Here is a 16,578-nt window from a genome sequence, read left to right as displayed (position 1 = left end):
TACCAGATACCTAAACTCATTCCCGCAGCTCAGCCTTGCTGCACAGCTGTCCCCTCAGTGGGCTGGTTGGTGACCCTGACCAGCTTCCCAGTTCATAATGACCTTGAGACACCAGCTTGCCAGGTTGTAGAAAAGGGTGAAGTGCAGCCCTTCTGCTAGGTGGAGTTGGTCACAACATGGGCCAGATTCAATATCCAAGGGCCCCTCTGAACAATACAACACAGAACCAGCTTGAGTCCCCACACAGTAATCTAAGAAAATGACATACCAGCTGTGGGTGCCTCTAAGAGGCAATACTTCCCCACTCACAAGCACTGAGTCTGTGTATAGCGGAGAGAAACTTAATAAAAAAGGGAAAGGAACCTGACGTTAATTTGGGAAAACACCATAACCATGATTTGAACACATCTAACTCCAGCCCCAGAGTACATTGGTCAGTGTCCTTTGCCTTCGTTTCTCACTTTGCAGTGTGACAGTCCAGCAAACATACATCCCTTTAGCATGCTACTCCCCTCTCCTTCCATCACACCCTACTCACAGTCGCTCTGTTTGGTCAGTGAAGACCTAGAGCTCAACAGTGCGTTCATATGGATTCACTTCCCATTGGCTCGGGGTGAAGAAACATCGAGCAATGCCTCAGCTGCCGCTGCCACTACAACTGACTCACAATTGCCACCATTTGTTCTGCATCGCTGCCTGCTGCCACTGCTGCACCATCATTCACTCTGCTGCTGTCGGCCATCGTGCCACCGTGCTGGTATCTGCTCCGTCGCCATGGCCCTGCACTATCTCCTTCTGCTACCACCAGCCTCTCCACTGTGACCTCTTCAAGTTGGCCTCTTGAGATTCCACCCAGCTTTCAGTGAGTTCAGCAGCCAGAGGGGGAACCTCACTGCTAGTGAAAGCTGGATAGTCTCTTCCACAGAAATGTTGTTCCACAGCAGGTCTAAGGCTGAGCTCTGTTGTATCAGCCAGGCAAGGTACTAACAAACTTCAACAGGACTTTATTTTTACAGTGGAAACCTCTTTACCAAGCTGCTGGTGCACCCTCTAACTCCTCCTCGCTCCTTCCTGTTGCCTGTCCTTTCAGACTCACAACAGCCAGTGCTCTCAGTTCTAATAATTAAAAGCAGCATCTAAACGCCACATTCCCTCCTCTCTTAAGAAAACCTTCCCAATTAAAATAAACATTGTTGTTCTAACCACACAAACAAATATGAAACAAGACACTATACTGGTGGGAGAAATATTACACTGAAAACACTGTAGATATTACATAACAATCTCTAGTCCAGGCAGGTAGTCGTTTGGGTCTAACAGGCCATTTCTCAAGCCCCGCTTCCAGTGCAATGTCTTGTTGTGTTGGTTCTACAGTGAAGTCATCCAATGCAGACTGAGTGCTGGCATAATCTCCTCTTGGTGCTTAGGCAGGTGCAAGATAAGAACTATTCCATACCAGCCTATCAGAAAGTCGATAGGTGTAAGGTCCCTTCTTCTCTATGATTTTAAGAGGAGCTGTGAATTTATGGTCCCCTTTGTGTAAGATTGCAGGTTTTTGTATTCTAACGAAGGAACCACACTCAAACTTTGGTTCCTTAGCACCCTGCCGCTTGTCTATGAAAGCCTTATACTTTGCTTGGGTCTGTTCAACTGTTTTTCTCACATCATCCTCGGTTGGGGCATCAGGTTGTACCTTTACCAATCCAGCAACGTTCAGTTCAGTATTCATCTGTTTCCCAGGCAGTAACTCTGCTGGTGATCTTTGTGATGTGGCATGTCGTGTAGCCCGATATGCTTGCAAGAAATCGGTAGTGAAGGATATCCACAATCACCTGTTTGCAAACGCTCTTTCAAACTTCTGTTAAACTGTTCAATTTCCCCATTGGCTTGAGGGTAATATAAGGGTGCCCTTCTGTGTAAAATGTTCCTCTCTGCTAGAAAAGTTTCAAACTCCAGGGAAGTAAATTGACTACCATTTTCTGAAACCAGTTCTTTGGGGTTACCTTCCCTGCTAAAAACTGAAAAGAGGAACTTAATTACTGTAGCAGAAGAGCTTTGAGCAAGGAATTGGACTAGATGACCTTCTGAGGTCCCTTCCAACCCTGATATTCTATGATTCTAAGAGATTTGTGATGTAAACGCTACCTCAGGCCATTTACTGAAATAGTCTATTAAAGTGATGGCATATCGACAGTCTGTTGGAGCAGTATCAAAGGTCCTACAAAGTGATGGCATATCGACAGTCAATTGGAGCAGTATCAAAGGGCCTACAATGTCAATTGTCACTTTTTCCCATGCAGATTCAGGAAGAGGAACAGGCTGTAATGGAGGGGTGCACGTCACTGCTGTCTTATCATGCATTTTGCAAGTGATACAGGATTTTATGAGTGCTTTAGTTTGGGAGTCCATCCCTGGCTACCAATACAGATCCTGTAGTCGTTGTTTGGTTCTGACAATTCCTTGATGAGTATCATGTGCCAGATGTATGAGTTTTGACTGTAATTCTTCTGGCACAAGAAGCCAATGTGTACCTCGTAGCACACAGCCATCGAGCAAAGAAAGTTCATCCTGAACTCTAAAATAAGGCAGCAAAGCTGGGTCAAGGTTTTTAGGGTTACTGCACCATCTCTTTGTCAGAAATGCCCATAGTTTTTGTTGAATTGGACACACTGAACAAGCAGCTTGAAATTGTTCTCTTGTAACTGCAGTAAGAGTGCTTGTAATAAGCACAACTACTACATCCTCATCCTCCGGTGGACCATCTGATGAAGGCAAAGGCAGGCGAGAAAGGCAATCAGCTACCACGTTTTTGTTTCCAGGCTTATATTCCAGTTCATAATTGAAAGAGAGTACTCTTGCAGACCATCTAGCAATACGATATCCTGCTGTTCAGTCCTTTTGTGGTGAGCAACGTCGTCAAAGGGCTGTGGTCTGTGTGCAACTTGAACGTACCACCCCACAGGTAAGTTTTCCATTTTTCAGTAGCCCAGACACAAGCAAGTACTTTTTTGACTGTAGAATATTTTCTCTCAGCATTACTTAGTGTCCTTGAAGCAAATGCAACAGTCCTCTCTATGTTGTCCTCATGAAGTTGTGTGAGGACAGCTCCAAGTCCATAATCAGAAGCATCAGTAGTTACAATTGTGGGCAATGTGGGACTGAATAGTGCAAGTACTGGACTATGTACAATCAGGTTTTTCACAGTTTCAAAACTAGCTTGTTTATCTGGTGTCCACACTAAGGTTAAACTTCTCCCTAGTAATTCTCGTAACGGTTCAATGACAGAAGCATAACTGGGAATTAATTTTGCATACCAGGAGGTAAGACCAAGAAGGAACGTAAGATTTGCAAATCTGTTGGAGGAGGAGCATTTGAAATTGCCAGAATATAATCTGGATCAGGTTTTAGTCCAGCCTGTGAAATTGTATGCCCCAGAAAGGAGAGTTCAGTTTGTTTAAATTTGCATTTAGACCTATTGAGCTTGAGACCTGCGTTGCTGATGCAGTTTAGTACAGACTGCCGGTTATTGTCATGCTCCTCAGCAGTATTTCCAAACACAATAATATCATCCAAATAGCACTGAACTCCATGTTGATTTTTTAGAAGAAATGACATCATTTTTTGGAAGGCACTTGGGGCTGATGCGAGACCGTATGGAACATGTTTAAAATGAAATAGTCTCTCATGTGTAATAAATGCTGTGAGGTCTCTGCTGTCTTCATGCAACATAACCTAGTGGTATGCGCTCTGAAAATCAAGAGTAGGAAACATCTTTGCTCCACAGAGTTCTGCATATACTTCTTCTATGTGAGGAAAAAGGATGGCTGTCAATCACAATCGCTTTATTTGGCTCCCTTAAGTCCACACAAAGGTGAATGCGTCCACCCTTCTGCATCACTACTATAGGTGAAACCCATTCCAAGGAGCTAATCTCTTCAATAATGACCTTTTGAACAAGTTTTCTAAGTTTCTCTGAAACAGCTTCCCTGACTGAAAATGGTAAGCGCTATAATTTCTGTCGTACAAGGATCACATTATTCCGCATTTTAACTTTATGCAGAAACCCACAAGCACAGCCGAGTTTCTCCTCAACCTGGTGTTGGGTCTCAGCTGAAACTGATGCTTGTACCGCAAGAGTGCTTTGCTGAGGAAGATCAATTTGTCAATTAACTACCCTAAGATTTAAAGCAGCCAATAAATCTCTGCCAAGGATAGGAGTGCCTTTGTGGACAATGTAGAACTCTGCAGTTATACAGCAATCACCAAAGTAACTATTGCTGGCAGGCAGCCATGTACTGGAATATGTTTTTTCAAATAGCACACTAGCTGAAGTTTGGGGTCAGTAAGAGGCACATCTTTAAAGTAATGCAAATAGATGAAATCAGGTAGTATAGGTACTGCTGAGCCAGTGTCCAACATTAGCTGAATAGAGTGTGATTTGCCTGCGGGTATGGCAGAAACATTTACAGTGCACTTTATCTGTTCTGGAATATGTGCAGTAGTGGTTTTGTCCACACTCAGCACAGTAACATCTGGTATTGGAACTGCATGCACCTGTTGATTGAACTGGCTACTGCACCATACTTTAGCAAAATGCCCAATCTTTTTGCAATGATTGCACTGAGCTACTTTTGCTGGACATCCTGTGTAGCTTGCAAGGTGTTGTGGGGATCCACAGCGAAAGCATGCTTTTACAGTATTTTGAATTTGCTGATTCAGTGGCTTTTCATTAGTTTTCCGCTTGCAATTGTTTGTCTGCAGCGATAGTGAACTTTTCTGCAAAGGAGTCACAGCCTGGACTGTGCCTCCTGTATCTCTGCTCATTATTTTGGCTTCAGCTGTAGCTGACTCAATCTGAGTAGCAATGGTTATTGCTTTTTCTAGTGTAAGTTGTGGTTCTAGTAGCAAGTGTTCTCTTACACAAAGCATTGTTGTTTTCTCAATGAGCTGGTCTCTAATCATCTCATCTGCCATATTCCCAAAGTCACAAGTTACAATCAGACTCCGCAGGGAAACAATATACTGCATTATAGTCTCCCCTTCTTTCTGCTCACGCTGGCAAAATCTGTAGCAATTAGCTACTACATTCACTTTTGGCACAAAAAAGTTCTTTAATGCAGTGAGTGCAGTCTCATATTTATCATCTGCAAGGGGAAAAGTGTAAAATATACTCTGCCCTTCTGCTCCAAGGCAGTGGCTTAGCAGAGCATGCTTTCTTACTTCAGAAATCTCTGTAGCACTGATTGCAAGCAGATAAGTCTCAAACATATGGATCCAGACAGTAAAAGCAATTGGAGGCTCACCTGGGCTTTGCAGAAAGAGTGCAGGTGGGTTCAGAGGCAGAAGATCCATCCTCATTGCCAAAATGTTGTATCAACCAGGCAAGGTACTAATAAACTTCAACAGGACTTTATTTTTACAGTGGAAACTTCTTTACCAAGCTGCTGCTGCTGCTGCTGCCGCATCCTCTGTAACTCTCACTCAACCTCCTCAACTCCTCCCCGCTGTTTCCTGTCCTTTCAGACTCTCAACAGCCAGTGCTCCCAGTTCTAATAATCACAAGCAGCATCTAAACACCACAAGCTCTTAGACCTATTATTGAGGATTTCAGCTCTAGTGGTCACTTAACCAAACAGAAGACTCTCAATTGAGCCTAATGAGCTCCTCCTTTAAACAGTGGAGAGGGACAGGTCAGATAGTGCCTATGACTCTTAGACAGAGCCCACACCACCAGGTAGAAACACCACCATCTCCCCCCTCTGGTTCTGTCATCCAAACCACTGCTTAACAAGTTCAGTTCAGTTAAGGGTGAGCCCCTCAATCAGGACAGGCTAAGCACAGTTCTGCTGCCCTTGACTCATACAAGCAGGATAACAACATTTCATTACCCCTGCATTCAGTACTAAAATGATTTGGACAACACCAGCCAAAATTGAGCACTTGGGCAACACAGATCTATCTTCTGGATACCTACACAGAGTAGGTGCGTTCATCTAAATACAGTCTAATCCTGAACCCTTTCCCCCTCATCTCATCACTAGCCATCAGGGGAGAGCTCATTCAGACCTTGCTTACATGAGGCAAGGGCTACTAGCACTGGGGTCAGGGAGGATTTTCAGGCAGAGGTATATATAACAAGGCGGCACTTCTCCCCAGCTTGCAAATGATCCACTGGCACACCCACAATCTCTTTGAGACAGTTTTAGTGTCCAAACATAAGCAAAACCAACAAAAACATTTCATCACCTCACTCTAGGCTACAATCCCCAAGGGAATTTCCCCATTTATCTCTCAGGCACTCACTGGCTTCCCTTCTAGGGGACCCTGGCAGGCCTGCTGCTTCTGCATCCTGCTCCCTGAACACCACTGCACATGACTTCCCCCACCTTGCAGCCCCATTTCAGAACAGTTCCTCACAAGTTCCCACTGCCTCCCCTCCCAGGTGACTCTGAAAGTCCTGCTCCCTGCAGCCTCCTCCTCTTGCTCACTGGGTCTCCTCCTCCTTCCCCAGCCCCAGGTGCCCTCTTTTAAAGCCTAAGCTGGGTCAGCTGATGAAGCACAGATGCACTGGTCATGTTCCCCCTTAAAAGACCAATGTCTCCTTGTGACAGTGCAGACGGGAATGTCTATGTGCAGTGAGTCCCTTACCTCTGCAGCCAGAAATCTACTGCAGTTCTCTTGACATGAGTCCTGCCTCCCCTGCCACCATTTTCCAACCAGAAAGGTTGGGAAATGGGAGTTGCATCTTAAGGAGAGACTCAAATCAGTGAAGGTAAGGCACAGCTGACTAGGTCAGGGAGAGGATTTTAGGTGTGGGGAAGAATGCAAAAGTCAGAGAAGCAGATGTTGGAGGTACCAAGAAGAGGGAGAGGAGCTGAGAGTGAACGTCAGGGCACAGGAAGGGAGCCAGCAACTGGGAAGCTGGGCTGGAATATTTCTAGAGCATTGCATGAGGCCAGGCAACTGGAAGGATGTTGTGTCAGTTCTAGGGGAGAAGAAGGGATCAGCAGTCACGGGCAATCAGAGTACTCCCCGGGATGGGGGACAAAAAGAATCAAACAATAAGGAAGAATATTCTTCTCTTCAGCTTCCCACAACAACTTACTTGGCCTCAGTGCTCCAAGAGTTAAAATCCAGGGTTTTAGTTAAGAAAGCAAGTAACATGGAAATCAAATGGGATGTTACCCCTCCTGCTTTCTGTTGTGCTATACTCTGCTCTCCATGACTCTGGCATACATTTGGAGTAACTCCACTGAAGTCAATGGCATTATTCTGGATTTACACCTTGTGAGAAAAGAATTTGTGCTATAATAAGTAGCTGATAAATCCCTATATAATGTTCTCCTCTGGTGTTATCCGGACTGGTGATCTGCTAGGTCATTCCAATCCTTGACTCTGAGATCCAGCCTTATCTGCTCTGCTGGAAGAACCCCCACTCCTGGGCTGTTCACGCACAGCCTCTAGCATGTAAGCTGCTCCTTGGATTGTGCAACTGACTGACACTAGCCAATATCTCTGTTCCCAGATGCAACCCTAGGAATCTCCGTCTTGCAGTGTCCAGTTATGCCTGCTGGATGCTGCAAGTTTATATGAGTAATTTAACAAAGAAATTGATATATACCAGGTTTGTTATCCCAAGGGGAGTCTCCGACAGGCTTTAAACCAAATGCAATGTTTCAGGTAGAATAAACAAACAAATGTATTAACTATGAAAGATGGATTTTAAGTGATTATAAGTCAAAACATGTCAGATTCAGTCAAATGAAATAAAAGCAAAATGAATTCTAAGCTCATCTTAAGACTTTCAGTGCCCTTACAAACTTAGATGCTTCTCACCACAGACTGGCTGGTTGCTCTACAGCTAGACTCTCCCCTTTGATCAGCACTTCAGTCGCTTGGTGTGGTGTCTGTAGTTGTAGGTGGAAGAGAGAGAGCATGGCAAACATCTCTCTCTTTTATCATGTTCTTTCGTCCCTCTTGGCTTTGTCTCCTGCCTTCAGAGTCAAGTGAGCTCTACCTGATTGCAGCCCCAAACTGCCCAAAGAAAGGAGGGTGACTCACTCAAGACTCTAACAGATTCTTCTGTTGCTGCCTAGGCCAGTGTCCTTTGTTCCTGTGAGGCTGGGCTGGGTTTGTCCCATATGTGCATTGATGAGGTGTTAACTGCCTCTCTGCCCTTGGAGAGTTTTTGCCTGGTCTTATTTTAAGTGATGAGGATACATTTTCAGCCTCCTAACTATATGCATAAAATTATAACCTCTAACATTACTGTAACATTGTTGTAACAATGCTCAGTGCATCATGAGCCTTCCGAAACACCCGACATGACAAACTTTGCATTGGATACCACACAATCATTTTACAAGGATGAACATAGGGGTCCTGGGTGTTCCCCCAAGGTACAGAGCATCACACCCTGTTACACCTGAAGAGTGGAATCAACATTTACCAAGGAACCTATAACCCATCCAAGACTCATCAGAATTCCCTTTTTCTAATCCGTATACAATTTTGTCATTTTCTTCTCTCCTAACACTGCAAAAAAAATCTTTTCAGCAATTTTCATATCATATCACATACTCGGTATAAAACATACACACACAAAGAGGTTAAATTGCTGAGTTACATAAACACCACAAAGAGCATAGAAAATTAAATTAGTAAATCCTCTAGAGACCATTTTTGCTTTTGTTGCTTTCTTTTACAAGTTTCACATTTTTTAACCTAAATTCCTGTGTGTTTTATTAAGAACATGATTTGAATTCCACATGAAAAGAACTGGTCATGTAAATAGCCAAAGCTTCCTCTCCAATAAATCATTTACATATGACAATTTAAAAATTAACAAAATTATCGGTCTGTTTTGAACTTGTTTCCCTTACTGGATGCATATCTGTTGACATTGTAATCCTGTCTATATTGACCCCATGCATTTGACACATGAGCTTGAGTTTCTGTTGATACAGGATTCCCCTGAATGTCAGTTATACCAGCCAGCCAGGCCATTTTCCTCCTGGATAATTACTATATGTCTCCCTTCTTAGAAAGCAGGTTTTCGGAACCAGTGTCTGATCTCATGAATGATATCATGCATTCTTGAGTTGTAAAGTACGTAAACTAAAACCAAAAATGCCAATAAAAAAGCACTCTCTCTCTCTCTCTCTCTCTCTCTCCTGGTGCTAGTCAAGGGGGGAGATTTTCATGGGGTTATAGCCAAGGAGGCACAAATGGCAGTTTGGCTCCTGGCTCCCTTTGACAGTTAATAGGAGTTAGGTATCTAGCCTCCATTTAGGCCTTTGAAAATCTCCCCAAGGTGACTGAGGGAGAGAAGGAGAAGAATTAAGGGGCAGAAGATAAAGTCATAGTGCAAACAGAAGTATGCAATATGTGGCTGTGTAGATGAGGTCCTACCGAGGTGCACGGTGGTGTGTTAGCCAATGCACACTGGTAGCGTCACAGCACAGCCATCGTGGCAATAAGCAGCATGGCACTTAGTTACTGCTATGGAGGTGCAAGTTGTAAAAGTCTAGATAGATTCGATTGGATTAAAATTGGTTCAGTAGGTTTGAGGGAGAAGGATATGGGTGCCCCAAATCCAACAGATGCTTATATTGTCATCTGCAAAAATTGCCAAGCTGCTCCATTAGCAGTCAGGGCCTTGCTCCTGTCAAGTTCAGCACAGCACGTTGAACCAGCCCGATGGGCACAGTGGCTTCCAGCTTTACCCAGGGGGTGCTCAACTGCCTCTGCCCTCACTCCACCCCAACCCCACCTCTTCTGCCCCCCAGTCTGCTCCCACTTTACCCCTCCCCCCAAACCCCCACTCCACCCTGCCTTTTTCGCCCCTTTCCTGACTCTTCCTGCCCAGTTCCGCCCCCTCCTCTGAGCACCCCCCCATCCCTGCTCCTCCCCTTCCCTCCCAGCGCCTCCTGCATGTTGTGGAACAGCTGATCCATGGAAGGTGGGAGGCGCTGAGAGGGAGGGGGAGGAGTTGATCAGCAGGGCCACCAGCAGGCAGGAGGCACTGGTGGAGAGGCAGGGAGCTTGGCTGCCAGTGGGTGCTAAGCCATTGTCGCCTATGGTGGTAAGGATCAGAAACACCTCCCCCGCCCGCCCAAATCCCCCTTTTTGTCACGATTGCAGAGAGTAATCATAGCATCATAGACTTCAATTTCTCAAAGAAATATGATACAGGCCAAATGTTGCTTTCAAACACACGTATGAAGAATTCCCATTGGCTTCAAATGGTAATTGTGTGAGAGTATGGGAAGGCAGAAATTGGCAATGGTAATGAAGACTTCCATGTCCCCATATGTTAATGACATTAGAGACTGTAGCTATTATTTAGTATTTGCATAGCATCAGCTATATGCTATGTGCCTCCGAGACAGGTTTGAAAACAAGACCTGGTTCTGAAGGCCTTACAAATGAAGAGAAGGCTCTGATATCCTTACTCTCATTGAATGAGATTTTACTCAGCAAGTAGTCCTATTGGCTTTAATGGGGCTACTTGGAGAATAAGACCCTACACAATGTAAGGGTGGTAGAATCTGATCTGAAATAACAATATACAAAAAAAAATAAAGACAGGGGAGGGAAGCCATGAGATGTGGTGGGAGTGAATGGTGAAGCTGAGCCCATATGTTGTTAGTTCAATGATATGTATGTAGAATTTTCAAAGCTCACATATTTAAATGTGCCAAGCGAGTATTTAAGATTTGCAATCATCCATTTGTTAATACTACCTGCAGTGGGGGAGGGGGAAAGCTGACATTCAGCAGCTTTTTGGAAAAGGTGCATTTTAAGGGAGGATTTGAAGACAGAGAGGTTGAAGACACAAGGATCTGGATCTGACAGAGGGTTCCAAGCACCTAGGGCCATGTGAGAGAAAGCCCTATGAGGAGAGTAGGCGAAGGCAGGAAACCTCTTTGAGCTGACGTCTTATTCACATCCACAAGGATTAGACAAATGAACAACAAAAGACAAGAAGTCAGTGCCTTAGTAATGGCAAAGGGACACATACCTTTTCTGGTTTCCCCCCAATGGTAGGGCTTCTACACACAGTGCCAGACCTGCCCCCACTCCAAGTTAGAGCACCCTGTGGACTGCTCCAGTTTATGCCAGCTGGGGGAAAAAAACCACCAAGGGTCTGAAAGCACAACCTGGCACTGGTCCATTATATGGTTCCTTTGGCCACACCCCCTTTGCTGGTAGTGGGTGCTGGTGGCGAGGAGACTCTACCCCCAGAAGGATCATTCTGCACTGGAGAAATATCCCTGTGGCTGGATAAGATGACTTTAAACCAGATTGCGCCCACAATGTAACACAAAGTGGCCACACCGCCCAGGAGAAATGGCTGGATGTTCTTAAAGCTAAAAAAAAAAAAAAACCTAATAAATTCCACTTCCCCCCAATGCATCTGTTTTTTGTTAGGAATGCTTTAACTTCAGCCAAATATAACTTATTTACACCTGAAGACGTTAAATGGTCTCGTTCCCATGGATTCTCCTACAAATGCTGTCCTGCCCTGTGATTTATATAAAAGTAGCTGGTCTCTTAATTTTATCCACAATAGCTTCATTCTTACCATATGAACCTGCTTTGTCAGTATTTGCTTTGATTTATGAAAGATTTCAAACTACAAAAATAGCTATCCTTTTTCTTTTCATTAAAGCTAATCCCCACAAAGACACTTTCATCTGCTGATTAGTCATGCTCCAGCGAGCCTCACTAACCAGAGGCTAAGTTATTGATGTGTTAAAGATGTAATCGCAGAGGCGCAAGCCTGCTGAAGAAAATGCAGTGTGTTGTTTGACAGTGTTAGGCAGTGCCTCGTTTATCCAGGCTGGGTGGCAGTGTGTTCCCATCTCCTCAGACAAGCAAGATGCATGAGTAGAATTCATGTCAGATAGTGTTTCTGATACACAGGTACACTGCAATATAGTGATGCTAGGACTGGCGGGTGGATTTTCTATAGCACATGAAGAAGTTAAGCATAGGAGAAAAGGGTCTAACCGCATGAAGTTCTTCTGAAAATCCCACCTGACTGCCATACTTAAGGATGCAACACAGTTTCTGTTATAACCCGCACACTTAATAACGCTCTGAAAACATTCACCTTCAGAGCTGAAGTTTTTCCAGCTTGTTATCTGACCAAAGGTGAATCGTTGTTTGGAATCCCTTGCAGCAAAACCTCTTCCACTATTTCAGTGGAACAATTCTATCACTATGGGACAAATCCTTCCTCGCCATGATCACTGCTTCTGAATGCTTTGCAGGACACTTTACTATTAAACTCTGGTGAACAAGATGCAAACCAGCAGCAATATAGTTGAGCTGGTCATCCCATGCTTAGCCCAGAGGGCATCCAAAGTAAGGCCCTTCGAGTTCTACAATCTAGCCTCTAACTAATGGCCATCTTTGTTGATATTATGGAGGTGAGGCTTGCAGAGATTAAAGGCCCCAACCAGGCAATTAGTATCAGAAAGGATTAGTGCGTGGTTGGACCTATGCTGGCTAAAGGCAGCACCTCTGTGTTAAATATGAGCTCAGCTGTAATGTAACGGGGGCCATATAAATACTTTGGATATGTCAGTAAGTATGTGGGCGAGGAAAGGGTCCAGCGCACATGTCCTCTCACTGGGCATGGAATGTCTCCTGGCATATAATTCTAGGGGCCAATTCTGGGCCTTGGTCTGCTATCTTTGTGCTGTTTAGGTGGCACAAAGGAGTGGAAACTGACCCCAAACCCATAGCAAGAACTACTCTTGGCATGGGAGGTCCCCAGCAGGTGTAGAGCTGGCATATTAGTATTTTATTATCATAGTACTTTGGAGCCCCAGTCATGGGCCAGGACCCCATTGTGCTAGGTGCTGTACAAACACAGAACAAAGAGACACTTGCTGCCCCCAAAAGACAACAGATGGATACAGACAGATGGGCATAGCCAACTGCTACTCATCCTGCCCTGCAGCCACCAGAAGGCAAGCCAGTGTCAGTAAGGGCTGGCAGAAGAGGTGACTGGAGTGCAAGGTCCTCAGGGACCAAAGCCCCCACACTGATCAATGTACACACCAAGCTTCTAGCTGTCCAGAGTAAAAGGCCAGGATAGGTTTTAGAGGTGATGTAAAGTGGGGGAAAGTGTAATTAATTCCGCTTAACCCTTACAGGTGCTGGTAAAGCCAGGCATGACCCTCTTGCACTGGTGTGACTGACCCAGAGCATGTCAGCGTGGCACAATTCTCACCATCAAAGAATGGCAGAAGCTTTGAGAAGCCCTGATAAAGACAACACAGGGCCAGTGTGTGGGCCTGGTCCAGTTCTCATGAAAGTCAATGTGAACCTTACCATTGACTTCAGTGGTAGCTGGAGCAGGTCCTGAGCATCCCAGATACTGCATGGACACAGTCACAGTGCTTGGAAGCACTACTGTAGAGTACATTAATACTTTTTTAAAAGCAAGAGATGGTCTCTGGACTCTTCCTGGTGCAGAGAATGGGGGACATATACATCCGCTGTGCAGGTGAGAGGAGGGGCCAGCATGCACAGATTCTAACTGTTAATGGAATCTCTCCTTCCGTATAATTTGAGTACAATTCTAACTGTCTGGAAAGGGGAGATGATGATCATAGCTAACCCTCTACAAAGAGACACCGTCCAAGGAGGGAGTAGGTAGCCTCAAAGTGCAGCTAAAGAAGCTGGTCCGTGGCTCAATGCCATTAGAAGAGGGATTAGGGACCTACCAGGAATTCCTTAAAGAGGACATCAGAGAGTTTGGAGCATTCATATAAGGGTCCAAATCTTGAATGTTTATTCAAATCAAGTTTCAGAATGACAAAGCAACCTGCAGGTCACCCCAGCTTCTGCTTGTGCAAATTATAAAGATACAGTTACTGGTTCCATCCATTGTGTGTCTCAATGTACCCACTCGAGCTGGTTAAAATATTTCTGATTGCCTCACAGATCAGATATGCCTGTGCTTCTGTGAGTCAGATAACTGGCAGCTCACGATAAAAACATACCTTTCCTGTGGTCTCTCTCTTCACTGGTAACAAACTAATTGCTTTGGAATGTGACACAGGCAGGTTTTGAGTGATTTTGCACATATAATATGATAAATTGCTTTAAGTAATTCATCATTTCCCCAAAATGAAGAAATGAAGGAATTGCATAAATATGGCTCTGTTCCTGAAAACCTTTGTGGAATCTAAGAAAAGCGGAAGATATAGAAATTGAACCCTTGACCTAATTCTGTAATTTTCAGCATCTCTTCCGCAGAGTCACTTAAGGTGGCTTTTAAAGCCACATGCACTGATGTGCTTATCTTCATGTCTGAAGCGACCTCTTTAACCCAGTGTGTTGAGTTTCCATCCTCTCTTCTTAAATCCTTCCTAAAAAATCCACTTCTTCAATAAGACTTCACTGCTAACCCATGGGAATAGACTATCATCACTACTCCCCATTTTTATTAACAGCAGCCACCTACAACATTGTCCCTACCCTCCCAGCATCCCATCTGATCTGCATCTTTTACATGTATCAGAGGGGTAGCCGTGTTAGTCTGGATCTGTAAAAGCAGCAAAGAGTCCTCTGGCACCTTATAGACTAACAGATGTATTTGGAGCATGAGCTTTCGTGGGTGAATACCCACAATGCATCTGACCAAGTGGGTATTCACCCATGAAAGCTCATGCTCCAATACGTCTGTTAGTCTATAAGGTGCCACAGGAGTCTTTTACACGGTTATCAGCTTTGGGCACCTTTGTATCTTCATTTGTGTCTTGAACACTGGCAGATACACTGTTGGCATTTAATAAATAATCATAGTCATTAATATTAATGTTAATGAGTTTAGATGCCAGAGTTCTTTTCCTCACACAGTAAAATCAAGTCATGCAGACTCAGTCTAATTTTAATTCAAACACTGATAATTGAGTATAAAGATTTTCACCTCCAAGCCAGTGGTTTGAATCCAATCTGAGGCAGAAGCAGAGAAGAACAAAAGCATTTATTTGGTTCATTTTTTTGCTCATAGAATATCAGTAAATAGATCATAATTAATTCAAATGTAGTCTTTTTATTAAATTAATCAGCAATGCTTGTTGATGCCATGCTTAGAAAGCCACAATTCAAAGTTTGTTGCATAGGTGTGACACATAGGCACATAGTTTTGTTATTACTGCCTGATTGGCTGAGAATAATGTATTGGCTTTATGGAGGTAATGCTAATGGAAAGCTAGCATTAAAATTCCTCACAATTTGCTTTCCATGAACAGTTGTGCTAGTGTAACACTCAACTGCATGAGCATTCCCAGAAGTAAACACGTGGCAGATGAGAATTTGTTTAAATGCAAATTACTTTGCAAAGATTTTCTTTATTCACCAAGTACTTTTGTTTTTACTGGGTGCTTTTAAATATCATGCTCCGTGATCTAACTTACCACTCTCTAGTCACAAACAAATGACATCTGGCCACTTTCAACAATAAACTTGGAAAGAGGAGACATTTCCTGTTAATTCTCTGTGTATCATCTGATTGAACCTTCAAATTCCTACAATAATTGTTTTTTTAAATTGTTTTTAAAAGCCCCCAACAAATTAAATCCTAACTAACTTTCTTTACAGCCCCTTGATGTTTCAATGAGGTATCTTCTTACTGAAACTGTATTTTACTATAGAAAGACCATCAACTTGAGCCTGGCTTGCCTCACACGATACTGAGCTACCTTGTAAAGTTCACATTTGAAGAGGTATTTGTTAGTTAGACCCTCAAAATCACGAGATTGGCTTAAAAATAATAAATCAGGTTCTTTCTCCTTTGCCTTTTGGTTTTTGGTCCTTTAAGGTTCACGGTTTCAAGCTATATTTGACTACCATAGCTCGCGGCAGTGTATGTCTACAGTTCAAAGCAAAATCCACTCCACTAACTGCTCAGAGCCCAGGTCAAGTGCCTCGGGCTTGTGGAGCTTGGGCTGCAGAGCTAGCAATAGCCACATCGACATTCCCTGGCTGGAGCCTGAGCTCTGAAAGCGGGTTGGGAGCAGGGTCTTGGAGCTTGGGTCCCACCCAAGCAGAAATGACTACATTGCTATTTTCAGCCCCACAGCTGTCAATTGACCCAGGTGCCAAGACTCAGTTCTGTGGATTTGCTTTGCAGTGTAGACATACCCTTACTTTGTTGAATCAAAGTTGAGGTTCCCACATAATCAAATGACTCCAGGAGCTGGGGCTATTAGGAGAAAAAAAAATCAGATATCACAAGAGACTGATAAAGTCACAGCCGTTGGCAACACCTGCTGCTGCTGTGGAATAAAGGAGAGACACAGAGCAGTGCTGGTAAGAGATATTTATTGTCTACCCCCAGTCACATGACATGGCTCACTGACTCTACTGCCTGCCTTTCAATCCTGTCCCACTCTTGAACTGCTAGGGAACATTTTTGGACGCTGCTGTTAAGTTTTCAGCACATACAAAGATCATTCATTTTTCACATTTTAAAATATGGTCACAGTGTCTGATAGCACTAAGGAATTCTGGGTAGGGCCAAGCTACTCCCTAAAGCTGCCTCCCTCAGCTGCA

At 44.0% G+C, this 16,578-nt stretch overlaps 1 long non-coding RNA gene across 1 annotated transcript; it reads right to left on the bottom strand.

Annotated features, from left to right (window-relative positions):
* Nucleotides 1-1,754: 1,754 nt before the first annotated feature.
* On the bottom strand, nucleotides 1,755-16,289 carry LOC115646874. The gene is made up of 4 exons (XR_003999163.1): nucleotides 16,278-16,289; nucleotides 6,408-6,412; nucleotides 5,172-5,177; nucleotides 1,755-1,832 (listed from the first exon to the last, which is right to left on the bottom strand). It is a non-coding gene; the product is annotated as an uncharacterized LOC115646874 (long non-coding RNA).
* Nucleotides 16,290-16,578: the final 289 nt, after the last annotated feature.

The sequence above is a fragment of the Gopherus evgoodei genome, chromosome 2 (genome assembly GCF_007399415.2).
Source record: "Gopherus evgoodei ecotype Sinaloan lineage chromosome 2, rGopEvg1_v1.p, whole genome shotgun sequence".
Lineage (NCBI taxonomy): Eukaryota > Metazoa > Chordata > Testudines > Testudinidae > Gopherus > Gopherus evgoodei.
This window is presented reverse-complemented; position numbering and strand designations above follow the sequence as displayed.